The sequence below is a fragment of the Stegodyphus dumicola genome, chromosome 5 (assembly GCF_044657685.1).
Source record: "Stegodyphus dumicola isolate Sdum_Otavi_A_Nest chromosome 5, ASM4465768v1".
Taxonomy (NCBI): Eukaryota; Metazoa; Arthropoda; class Arachnida; order Araneae; family Eresidae; genus Stegodyphus; species Stegodyphus dumicola.
The window spans coordinates 232577181-232590931 of record NC_140772.1 but is presented as its reverse complement, the minus strand read 5'-3'; the positions used below and the strand labels follow the sequence as shown (position 1 = coordinate 232590931).

Below are 13751 nucleotides of genomic sequence, written 5' to 3'. Positions count from 1 at the left end.
GGAATCTGGTAGAATGGAGGAAATGTTCTAAAACATCACTACTGTGATGAACATCTGATTTATTGCATTTCATCTAATCGATCGCTGTAATTATTTTTTGACAGTGATGCAATTTTCGATGAAATGTTCAATTTTTTCCCCGTTAAATATTGTCTTAATAAAGTGCTTGTGGTAGTAAGGATCGTACCGTGACTCATGATTCAGAACAACTCCGGCGAACACGAAAAAACCGTCAGAAAAATGAGAATTATTTATTTAGTTAGTTAGTTACAAGTTTATGAATTTCCAGACGGGATATTAATGGCGTCCGACTCGCAACGTTGTTTTGAAGTGTTTTACATTATTCAATGGCATGATATTCCATATTAAATCATATTAGAGTCGATAACATATGATTAAATGATGTATAAATAAAATTTATGAGAAGAAATTTTTTAAAAAATATTGATTGATTAATTGCATAACTGAATGGAATATATTCTATATTTACGTTACATTAAGCAATATTGAATTTTGAGTAGATATGTTCTATATTGATGAAATGTTTTATAATATTGAATAGAACATATTCTGTATTTACGAAGATGTTTATTTAAACATCAAACATGAAGTTGAATTTTTGAGTAGCTATATTCTATGTTGATGAAAAGTTTTATAATATTGAATCGAATTATTTTCTATACGTAAAGGTGGTTTTTTAATTTTTTTTTAGTAATCTAAAATTAAGAATATTATTTACTATCTTGTTTGAATTTACGACATTGTGTTTCCATTTAGTATACTTTCGATTTATGACTTGTTGTTGAAAGGAAAATAAGTCTAAAGTTATAGATCAGCTAATGAAATTGTGTTTTTCTTATCGAAGTACTTTTATAAAATTTGCAGAAAAAGTGCAGGATTTGTTTAAGCCCTTGATCTTGATTCTTTTGTCGAATTTTAGGCACAGTTGTAAGAAAAATATTCCAAAATAAAATCCCTTGACGAGGAAATTCTTAACACGTTGCTGACCGACGAGAATTGTTCTCAGAAAATGCTGGATGAATGAAACTGAAAGTGCGGACATGTATAGTGGCACATTTATTGACTTTAAAGCGAAACTTGAACGGCGATTGAATTTATCGAGAGATCTGAATGGAACCCAAACTGAAAGCAAAACTAATTACAAACGAAATTTTAAATTGCCGAAGACTGAATTCTAAAAGTTTAATGGGAATTCAAAGGATTGGCTTTCATTTTGGGAATTATTTAAGAAAATTCATGAAGATGTAAATATTCCAGAAGTAGACATATTTCAGTGTCTTCTCTAGTCTACTTAAAAAGGTTCAAGAGCTAGGGAAGTGATGGAATCGTTTCCTATAACAGCTGAAAGTTATCAACAGGCTGTTGAGTGCTTACACGTACGTTTTGATAGAGAAGATGATTTAGTTGAAGTTCATGTCAGGGAATTGTTAAGCCTTGTATTTAGTAATATTTTTAGACCAAAACATAAACTTCCTACTGCGAAACTTTATTACAGGTTAGATATATTAAGATCTCTGAAAACATTTGTTTTCTCTAATGACAAGTATGCGTTTATGTTGTACTCCTTAGTTGAGTCTAGTCTACCAGTTGAGCTTTTAGGCGTATAAGAAGGCACTTAAATTCTATTACTCTTGGATATGGTAATAAAACTTTCAATTAATTAGAAATATTGATGCATTTTTTGTGTAATGAAATTCAAAGGGAAGACATAATTAATCTGGCTACAGTTGGCTATGGAATTGAAAGCTAAACAACATTTTCTAATCAAAATAAAGCAGTTCCAACGAGTATGGAACTTTTAACCTCGCCCCATGCTATGCTAAATACAGCAGAGAAAATGAACGTGTATCTTGCGATAAGCCGCATTACTGTGCAGAGCGAAGAAAAGTAGAAACTTTAACTTACGAACAAGGAAAGCAATGCCTTTTAAAACAAGAAGGCTGCTTCAAATGCTTAAAATTTAACTATGTTTCTAGTTTGTACGAAAGTAAATTTATCTGCACTATTTGTATAGAATCCCATCACAGCCTTCACAAAAACAATCAGAAGTTAACTCCAAACATGCAACGTGTTAGAAGAGACAAAGCTACTTCCGAGCATGACAAGACCTTAGCTAGTCTTTCTTCAACTCCAAGTGTTTTGTTGCAAACGCTCGTTATTGTTTTGAGGGGGGGAGAACAAGTTTAAAAAACCGTGCTATAATTGACTGCGTCTACCTAATATCCTATATGTTAGAAAGCACTGCAGAAAAGGTCGACTATAAATCGACGAGAAAGAAAAATTGAAACATTCTTTATCTGGCGGGTCGAGATGAACACAACATTTACAAACATTTACAAAGCTTACCTCTCAGATGTCAGTGACGGCTATTTTTGTAATTTTGATGCTCTTAACCAAACCACAGTTTGTCAAACTATACCTCCGATCGCACAACTCTGTGAAGATGATTTGTCTCATACGAGGATACATTTAGAGGATTGTCTTGGCCCCGTAGAACTTCTTATAGGTGTAGATGTCGCCGGTAAGCTTATGACAGGGAAATTGAAAAAACTTTGATCTGGCTTTTCTGCTGTGGAAACAAAATAAGGTTGGGCGGTTTGGGGTTGTACAAAGGAATGTTCGGAGCAAACTAAAAACCTTACAATTACTTCGATGTTAGCTCCAGATGTACGAATTGCAGGCCTATGGGAATTAGATAGCCTCAGAATTAAGAGATCTTGGTGGAAAATAATCACAATAAGAACTTGAGCAGACATCCACACAACATTTTGTAAAGACTATAAAAAGAGATGATGATGGCTGATATATCGACTCATTGTCATGGAAGGACACCAGGTTCTCTCAAATAACAAGGTTGTTGTTGAGCGAAGCTATGAATGTCTGAAAAAAAAAGGGCTTAATTGAAGATTATGAACTTTTGAAAGAATTACTTAGTGAGAAAATAATCGAAGAAGTGAATTCCGATGAGTTAGAGAAAATGAATTGCCACTACCTACCACATATCATAGAGCAATAATTAAAGAGCATTCTACGTCGACAATTCGACCCGTTTTTCGTTGCTTCCGCGAAAGAAAAAAGTAGCTTCTCTCTTAATGATTGTCTAGGGTTAGGCCCAAACTACATCGAATTAATCCCCAGTGTTTTGAATAATTTTCGTTTGAACAAGTATTTGGTGATTACACATATTACAGTAGGAAAGCTTTTTGCAAATAGGAATGAATGAAACGGATTGCGACTTTCTCAGATTTCTGTGATGGAAGTAATTCTATTTGCAAATTTTCAAAGGACAACCATTGAAACTAGTCATGTGAAAATTTGCAAATATAACACTGATTTTTGTTGTTTGACTACTAAATTGATATTTGTTCGCCGTCTTATTTTAACCTAAAATATTGCAATGCTTAAAACTTTGTAAGGTATATATTAATTTTATAACAATCATTTTAATTTAGTTCACCTTTTCTATCTTATCTAGTTTCAACTTACAGCACTCTACCAGAATGGGTTTTTAGAATAGAGTTGAATGAAAATGAGGAAGAGAATAGTATTAAAGTCTAGTTCAACTGACTTCGTGAGAGAGAGTTAAGATTCTTGAGTAGTGAGCGTTTGCCTTTGGGCTAAGTCTCTCTAAGCTGTTGTTGCGCTCGGCCGCTTTGTTACGTACCTTTTGATAGTTCATCGACTAGTTTAAGATTACGGGCCAACTACATTAGAACTGTGTTAGTTAGTTCTTATTTATTACTTTTGAGTTTAAGCCCAAGTGGAGGCTTTGCTGTACTCCCAAAGAAAGGGACCGACCATTTTATCTTATTTTGACTGAATAAAGGGTAATTAACCCTTCTTGCGTTTAAGCTTTCAATTCTTTGAAATAAGAGATAATTCGCTTACCAGTTCACTAGGTTCCTTGACATTTCATTTAACAAGATAAAAGAGAGGAACTCTATAACTTCAATAATTCTTTAAAAAGATAAATATCTGCCTGAACTAATATTAAAAAAATAAATAAAAATATGAAGGTAATATACCTTTCGCCTTCTTAGCATGCCTTCGTGGTGTAATGGCTAGCACACACGGCGCGTATTCGAGATGTCCGAGTATGGAGGCCCGGCGAGGGGATTGCACACTTTTCATGTCTCCTGCATCAAAAATAACCTAATGTCTCTGCAGGTATTTTTAACATCTATTTATCTCGTTTGCTGATGTTAATGCTATGCATGTAGCGTTAAAATATGCATATTTAACCCTCAACTAAAGTTTATAAATACAGCCGCTTACAAATATGAGGCGATATTATAACCTATAATATGATCATAACATTAATATTAAAACATAAGATTTCAAAAATATAATTTTTCACGTTTCCAGTTAATTTTATAGGAAATAAACCCTTTGTACTATTCGCCTGCATATAAAAATATGATAATTCAGCCATTGAAAATTATCAAAATATCTGGTATTCTCTAATGCAAAGATAAAATTATTTGCGCTTAATTCAAAAAAATTTAAACGGTCGTACTGGTATCAACCTCTGTATTAATATGAATTGCAAAAATATAGATGATAAGAAAATTTCCCGGGCTCATCGTTGAAAAACGTTCTTTTGTCGATGAATTTACAAAATGATCTCATTTCTCACTGCAACAAAAGGAAAATCTTGCCCAAACCGATGTTTTGTACGAAAAGAGGTTAAAAAAGGAGTTTGTCGGGTGAGCAGAAAAAAATCATATTTCGAAAGCGACCGAGCGAAGAAAAGGGAATCAGCATGGCCATATTTAAAGGACGCCATATTTGTAAGAAAGCGACTGCCATTACGGCGATGACAATCTATTATTCAGTGGCTGCGAAGTAATCCATCACTTTCAGATTCGAGCTCAAAGCCTTTCCCGTTTCAGCTCATGGTTAAGGAAGTGGGAGGGAGGGAAAAAGATACGGTAGGAGATCGAAAAAAGGGATGAATCAAATATTGCACACAAAAGAATGAATATGAAATTTAGAGTTGCTTATAAGGCACATTTTTTTGCTGTTTCCTAATTTTTTTCCCATTCTTCCACTGGTGTTATCCAGTTTCCGGTTCTTTTCCTGTTCTAAAATCTACAATATTACATTTAAATTTGAAACTATATTCCTTCAACTTGGAAGTTTCCTAATTCAGTATACTAGAGATTTCTCAAATTTATACGTTCTATTTTGCTAACGTACTGTAAGCACCACAGCGAAATCGCAGATTAGCAAATCTGTTTACTTGAAAAACTTCCTTTTAAGCTTTCAAAACTTGGGGAAACAGTATGTATAACACTTTGAAAAGCATGTTTGAGAGACATCGTTGATATTTTACATTCTTTAAGTTCGAACATTAAGCATTAAAACTCTAAAGGTATTCAAGGTTTACACCAATACATATTGTAAAATTTGTCTTTCTTTGCTAGCATACAAAGTGGTTAACTCTATGTAGACATATGTAACTCTATGCATAACTCTGTGCATGTCCGATAATCAATTACATCATCTTATTAAGATTTTTGTCTCCCCTCAATAAGTTATCCTTGCATTAATCATTTATATCTGATTGTCAAATCTGTCATCAACCCCTGTGGCATAAAATCTTTAATTTACCTTTTCTATTACAACAGTAATATAGCTTATCAACGGAGCATACTGATCGACTTATCAACAGTGTATCAACTTTTAAGAACACTGCGGGTAAAAAAAAAAAAAAAAAAAAAAAAAAAAAAAAAAAAAGAGTCAGTTCTATATCTCCCATTCTACTGGGCCGATTGACGAAGGAATGCCCTCCATGAAGGAATCCCTTTCTTTAGGGCGAAACACGTAAATAATAATAATAATAATAATGCTTAACGTCCACGTTCTTGAGTTATTCGCAGGTACTCATTTTGCTTTGTATCACTGTTATTTCTAATAAGTTGTCATTGATTTGTCTAAGCTCATTTAGAGGGTTTATTTAAAGAGACAGCCACGAACCTGTCGTCCACAACAATATGTAAGACATTAAAGGGAACAAATTATTATTATTGTTTACGTGTTTCGAGGGATTCCTCCGTGAAGGAGTTTCAAAGGGAACTGTCTCTTATTAACACGTTACGCATGGTAAAACCACGTAAACGCCCATGCAGCCAGCCCGTTCGCGAGATTCGAACCTCGGAACGAACTACCAGTGTTCAGAAATTTTACCGCTCGGCTGCTGGTGAGTAAAGAGAATAAATGTACCTGAAATTAGCATTCGGAAAAACAAGTGAGAAAACCGAAGCTAAAGTTTTAAGCTAGGCCACTATTATCACAGTTTCTCCATTTGCTAAACGGATAGTCTTCATATGCTTTGCTGTTATCAGTCTTATCAATAAATAATTAGTTAACTAAATCAATAAAAGGGATTTATTGTAAATCTTGATAATGTGGATGTTTATCTATAACATAACAAACGAGAAACGGTTTCAACACAACTCCAATGGTGGTGTTTTTATTATATTTTTTATTAATATTGCTTGTCCTTTCAGCGTTGTTTTATTTACAAAACAAATTTATGCTTAAGAAATATTTTATGATAACAACGTGAAGAAATTGATAACAACGTGAAGAAATTCTATAATATAAAAATTCTCTTTTTTGTTTTCTTTTGACATATATGCACAAACAGGCACAAAATATTTTAATTTACGTTCGCATAAATTCGTTTGCAAGTAAATGTATGATATTTCATTATTTTTATTATACCTATAAATAGTAAAACGTTTTAAAACGTCACTTTATAATTAAAATTTTAATTAAAGTTTACTTAAAATTTCAAAGAGTGAAAAAACACATTATACAGTTATAAAATTGCAAAGTTTGGGTGGAAAAGATCAGGCCAAAAGTCATGCCTCGTTGGAAGATGGAAATCCACTCTTACAAATTATTTTTGTTCTAACTTATTTCACGCAGCGCGTTTATATGCAGCTATAATAGATTTCAAGAGCCAAAAAAAGGTTTATAATTTGGTAAGCGAAAAAAGAAGTTTTGAAAGTTTAAAAGTTTTAGGAAAACGAACTTAATAATTCGTAACTAAAACTCCATTTAATGACTGAAATAAATACGCGCTATTAACGCGTAATCATCCCAAAAGCTTTTTTTTTTTTTTTTCGAAGATGCCTTAAAAGGCGTCCATGCGCTGCCAAATGCGTCCTTACGGATAAAAAGCAGGACGTGTGAAATTAGATTTTTGTGCTTTTATCAACTACGTGCAATTTAGAACTATAAAATTTCAAAAGAAGTGTGTACCCGAGGATATAAATTTCTCACTCATTCACTGATCTTTACTATCACCATGAGCAATTAAAAGGACTGCATTTTAAATTTATACACAAAATTTGAAGAAATTTTTTTTCTAAAAAATTTCTGAAAATAAAAAATTCTTAAGCCGCGCCCCCCCCAATGAATGAAATTTAAATAAAAAATAGCAAAGAGCACCTTTTTTCTGGGTGGGTACGTTTTCATAGCTGCTATAATCGTATCTCCATGGAGCTGAAATATAGAAATGCGAATATATTAGGCATCAATCAATATTTTTAAACAGCTGCAGACAGCATGCTTGAAAGAGAAAACGTTTATAGTAAACACGCGTTCAAATACAGCTGTATTTTCTTTGCCACAATTCACTGTTAAGATTAAAATTACAGCCTTATTTTATAATTGTAGCATTAAACTACACTCATGCGCAAAATTAAGAGAATTTGCCCATTATGTTGTATTTCTGAAAATTCATGGATTGATTTTAATGAAATTTGATATGAATGAACATTTATAACACAGAAAACAATTAAACAGTGATTCCATGTACGCATGGTTATCAGAAAAACTCATATGCAGGGATGTCCAAAATGTACGTTGTGATATAGAACTTCCCTCACAGCGAGACAAGTCGCGCAGCGTGATGGCATACTGGGCAGGAGTCAGTTGAGAAGTTTCTGTCTCAGATATACACTATAGCAGGGGTTCTCAACCGGTACTAAAGGTTTTCAATTTTCGTTTATATGGTACGCGTTAGTCAAAAGGTTGAGAACCGCTGCAATATAGGGTTAAACTTAGGATATCTAGCTGGCCAATCCGTGCAGCGAATATTCTCACTTTCCAGATAATCGCCGACCAAACTAAGCCCTATGTGGACGAGTTTTGTCGTCCATTAACAGGAACCGATCACAACTACGCCCTTATAAAATCGAACATAAGACACTAAGATGTCCTCGCTATACCTCATAGCAGTCAAGATGCTTTTGTCAAACACATGCAGGCGTATGCAGCCGTCCAACATAAAGCCTGCCCAAACCATTACACATCTCCCACCGCAGTAATCCCTTTCCCTAATGGAATGGTATCGGGTTCCAGGCTCTCTCCAGATACAGGTACGCCGAGAATCAGTGTCTAGGTTAAATTTCGACTCCTCTGTATAAAACACGGTGTTGCAGTCTAGTCCAAGGCGCACGTTGCCTGCATCATACTTCCTACGTTCGCAATCAGCGGAACTCAGACAGCAAGTCTTCTGGCTTATATCATGAAGCCTTCGGGTAACTGTATACCGTGAAACTCAGGTTCTAGTAGCAGCATACAGCTCATCTGCTTTGAAGCTGTAACTGTCCTGTGTCGCAGTGCTAAAAGTGCCAAATAACGACCCTCATTCGTTGTTATGGATCTTGGTCGACCACGTCCAAGTCTTCTCGATATGGATCCATTGTCCTGAAACTCTTTCCACGAATTTCCACGAATTCCACTTCAGAGCTATACTGAGCTCTGAAGTTACCTGTGCTTTTGATTAGCTAGCCAGAAATCTACCAACAATAGTCCATCTCATAGCGTCATCCATATGATCGTGGCTCCTGATTTTACCTGATACCTTATAAAATTTATTGTATTGTTGTTGTTGCTTATGTTCACTTGTCTGAAGTAGTCAGCGGAAGTCCCAAGGAGCGGAAGATTACGCCTGTCGTTGGTAACAGCCATGAGCACCTAACAGGTGACAGTGCGAATTGGCTCAGTTCCTCCTCCAATTTTGATGGAGACCACCCTTGGAAGCGACGGGTCCGAGAGTCTCACGCCCATCTCCCCTTCCACCAAACCACACGAGAGGACGTTCGACTCGCCGCTATGCTACACCGACACTATACCTTTACAAGCATCCATGCCTTCTCTGGGATTCAAACTCGGGCCCCACGGCATTCAGCGACGCTAACCACTGTACCGGTTGAACAGCTTATAAAATTTACCCAACTCTTGCGAAAAATATGGGCGAATGTTATTAAGGAGTTTAAAATCTCAAATCACCGAAAACCACTAATGCGCTTATATCTCCTCCATAATCACAGCTCCGCTGGTACGCATGTGTACGCATCCGACTCTGAATGTTTGCAAAATTCCTTCGCTAGCGTAATTAATACCTTCGGTTCAATAACGTTCGTAAATTGGGCATAATTTTCAAATTCTTTTAATTTTGCACATCAGTATACATTTTGGCTACTACACAGAAAATTTTGGAAGAGAATCAATGCCTCTGGCTTAATTTCTTCATGATCTTTCTCTGTTTCTTTCCTTTCGGCGTGCTTATTTCTTTTTTGTTCTAATTCAATTAACTTTTCACAGCTTAGTTTACTGCACCTTTGCTCTAACAACAGTTTAACATGTTCAACTTTATATTCCAAGGAAAGATGTCTAGCGAATGTAACAATATTTTCACGAATTGTTGGTCACTGTCAAAACACTATAATTTATCTTTGAAACGCTTAACATACTTTTTTCTAAATTCCATTCGCGCATTTATAAGCAGATCATTTCCAAAGAGTGTCAAGATTTTTAATACACTTCAAAATGTCGTATTGTTTCCAGAAATCATGCAACGAAAACTAAGAGACGGTATCAGTTGCTGCAGTAGCCTTTTTGTACCATTTATTTACAATGCCACCTGGTGGCTCGCCGTTTGCGTTCCGACCATACATTCTATGACTAATATTGCTCGTATAATAACCTTCTATCACTCCCTAAAGTTTTTCCCATTTGTTCTGATCCACCCTGCATACATTTTCCTTATACTCTCACCTTCCTATGACTTAAATATTTTATCATGAATTTGGAATCCTTTTGACTCTCTCTCTCTCTTTTTTTTTTTTTCGGTTTTTGCTTTTGATTATTTATTTCCTACTAAGACTTTGAACACAGTAGTCTTCTTTTGCTGGCACATAATTATTTCAAGCGATTTCTGTTTGCTTGGTTTTTGAGAACACTTTTGCCGGAAGCTCCGGCTATCGAACCGGTAACATCTTTAACGGCGAATGTACCACTAATGGTTTTCCTAATGCAGTGGAGGTATTTATGGAAATCATGATCGATTAAAAAAGCATCCTTTATTACCCCTGGATCATTAGTGGAAACCATTACTGAACGATCAACTAATGCTTGTTCGAGATGTTGATAGTATAACTTTAACCTGCTACTGCTGCCGCGTTGTGTAAATTTCATGAAATAAATGAGTTTTCCGCTCAAGATCTGAGAATTTTGCAATTCCGAAACGCAAAAATAAAATTTCTTGGGATAAAACTGCATCGCAGATCATCATCAGTGAATTGTTTTCTTTTGTTCTTTATTGTTATTAATATGCATATTTATTTCTTTTATTAGTTTCTTATTATAATTAATGATGAGAAAAAATGTTAAATACCGTTGAAAGATAAGTTGAAATGAAGAAAATCTCGATATTTAGAAGCAAGGAAAAGATTCCAGTTTTTTATATATATTAAACAAGTTCAGGTGAGAGATAAATTTCAGAGTTTCCTAAAACCCCAAAATTCTTGAGAGAGAAAATTTTTTTTTTAATATCTGTCAAGCAGTTTATAAAGAATTTTTCTTATTATTCCTACTCTGAAAACTATTAATATAAATTAACACGCATCCGGAATATTTACGTTATATGAATGGATCCTTTAATGAGAATTTTCTAAACGTTGGAGCAAAGAGTTGCACTCTTATTTTTACTTACTGCTTTCTTATAAAAACATTAATGAAATCCTTCCATAAGCAAATAATAGCTTGTAGAGACATTAGGAATTGTTTGGAACAAGACAGATTGAAAAATATGCAATCGCCTTCGACGGGAATCGAACCACGGACCTCTGAAATACCGTCTCAGTGTGCTGACCACTACACTACGAAGGCACGCTAGGAAGGCGGGAGTAATACCTTATAAGTTAACTGTGTGGTACTTAGGCTGTTAGATATTCTCTATTATATATTTATGAAAACAGTTGTAAGGTATGTTTTAATTTTACAACAGTCACTTTAATTTCCAAACTCTTTCCTATCAAGTCCTGTTTCCACTTACATCTTCTTACCTGAATGAGTTTTTATAATCGAGTTGAATGCAAATGAGTTAGAAGAAGTATTTAAAGAAGGTTCAACTTACTTCGACAGAAAGTGCTAGGATCCCGAGTAGCGCGTGTTTTTGCCTTTTGGCTAAGTCACCCTTGAAGCTGTTACGCTCGGCCGTATTATACGTGCCATTTGATATTCGCTGGCTAGTTTAAGGGCCGACTACGTTAGATAATTGTGTTTAGATTCAGCTAAGTCTGGTTTAGTTGATTACAGTTTAGTTTCTTATTCTGAGTAGAGGCTTTCCTGTAAGTCCGAGAAGGGGCCGACTGCTATTCTTATTTGAGTGAATAAAAGGGTATTTTAACCCTTCTCGAGTCTACACCTTAGTTGTTTTGAAGTCAGCGATAAGTCGCTACATATTTCACTAAGTTCCTCGACGTTCATCTTAGACAAAGACTTAGGAACCCTACACAGTCAAAATGACCTTCACCCGTTGTTCACTTTATTCGATCATCTGGGCCCCTACGTCAAATAAAGTTCACATGTCCTAGATCTTTTGCCTGTAAGCTGAACAGGAAAGAAAAATCGGTACTTTTCAGTTTCGCCGGCGCAAATCTCGCCAAGTAGACTTTGTTGGCGACAACATACAGTATACACATAAAATTGTTAACAAATGTTAGTTCTAAGAATTTTTTATTTTGAAGGCATAAACATTTAATATGGTTTAAAATTTTGTAAAAAGCCAATAAATAAAGACAATAAATTTGTAAAAAGACATTAATTTAAGAATTTACTGTGCTATCATGGTTCAACATCCTGATTCGCCTGTTCATATTAAGTGACCCCAAGTGATCTCATCTCATGTAAACTACGTTACAAAAATATAATTCTCTCAGTAATTATCTACATTAATTTCAAGTTAAATCTTAATTTGGAATACAAGTTTAAATGCAAGAATTATTTCAATTCGTACGAATGGCTTACTCAGAAATTATGTGAAACCGCAGTACTTTACTTCGCTAGTACGATCTCATTAGAATGGAGGAATTTAACCCTTGATTTTGCCTTTTCTATATTTTCGCCTTCGGGTGAGCGGAGTGATTGCATCTTATTAACGTAATTACCGCGAATGGTCTTAGGGCATAAAATTTAACTATCTTCGTAAATATTCTATGTAATTGTATGCCAGTATTGAAAGAAACAATCAGTCTGGTAAGAAATGGCTGCGACTTGTTTTGAAAATGAGGCGTAAAAAGTTGCCAGCGAAGATATTCCGTTTGGCATCAGTTGTACCATTATTGGCGACTTTATCGTTTAACCCGGCAAAACGGAAAAGTACCGAAAAATCTATTATTTCCAACAAATCATCGAGACATAGGAAGTTTTCAGAAAAGTAGACGCCGACACATAGGCAAAAATGGTTCCTCAGTTGTACAACTTACGAATTCCAGTTTAGTATTCTTTCATGCAATAGCACATATATACATAGTTAATAATCGTAAAATGTTATTGAGATATATTAAAAAAAAAAAGAAATTCTTCTAAGACCTGCATGTCATTGTTACATACGAATGTCCTTGAATGGCCTTCTTAAGGGAGATGTTTCGAAGTTTCAAAATTTAGTAGAAAATGTTTGTCTTGAATAACAGGTTTTCCTATTAATACTATTTTTAGCCCAAAATTAATCGTTTTTATTTATTAGTCCAAAGGGAGGGTCCCTGAGGGACTATTACTTTCGTTTTGCGATTTTGCGTCGAATTACTCTGAATGTCCGTTTCACTTTTCAAATCGTTGCCACCAAATACTATCGCCCTGTATTGTATTTGAAGAAATTAAATAATGAAGAATCTGCATAAATGTATGTATGTTTCTCGCATTGCGATAAAAATTGGTACCTAGAGCCATCCAATTTTGAATGACGTAATCCTACTGCGAATATGGGCATCTGGAAGCCCAAATTTGAAATTTGGAATTTGCTTTGCTACCGATTTCCTATTTTGAAAAATTTTTACGAATTTTGGATTAACGACCTCAATGATTTCAAAGCGAGGTATGGCAACGTTATACAGAAACACACTTCTCTAGGGCGCGAGGCTGTGTATCGGAAATTCTAATAATACGCTCATTTCAAAATTATTTTGCGATATTGCTCTTGAACTGAATTTTATGGTTTAAGTGCGAAAAACATGATATTTAATAACTAATGGTAACACACAAAATGTTAAAAAAACGCCCCTTTGGACTTAATTTAAAATCTGAAACCTTTTACTGCATGCTTTTTGTTTAATCGTATTTGTGGCATTTATTATCTTTACCGGCGTTCCTTTCATAAATTATGTTTACAATTCAGTTGACGAATTTACAACTCTATAACTTGTCGTTAA

The 13751-nt window shown here is 34.7% G+C and overlaps 1 protein-coding gene across 2 annotated transcripts in view; it reads right to left on the bottom strand.

Annotated features, from left to right (window-relative positions):
- Positions 1-13751, bottom strand: part of LOC118196765 (BTB/POZ domain-containing protein 9) — a 286419-nt gene that overhangs the window by 264918 nt on the left and 7750 nt on the right. Inside the window, exon 2 of one of the 2 annotated variants that reach the window (XM_085817771.1) lies at positions 7483-7536. The exons of the other annotated variant lie outside the window; for it this stretch is intronic. The gene's annotated coding sequence lies outside the window, so the exon portion shown is untranslated. The remainder of the gene's footprint in view (positions 1-7482; positions 7537-13751) is intronic. 2 annotated transcript variants of the gene reach the window in all.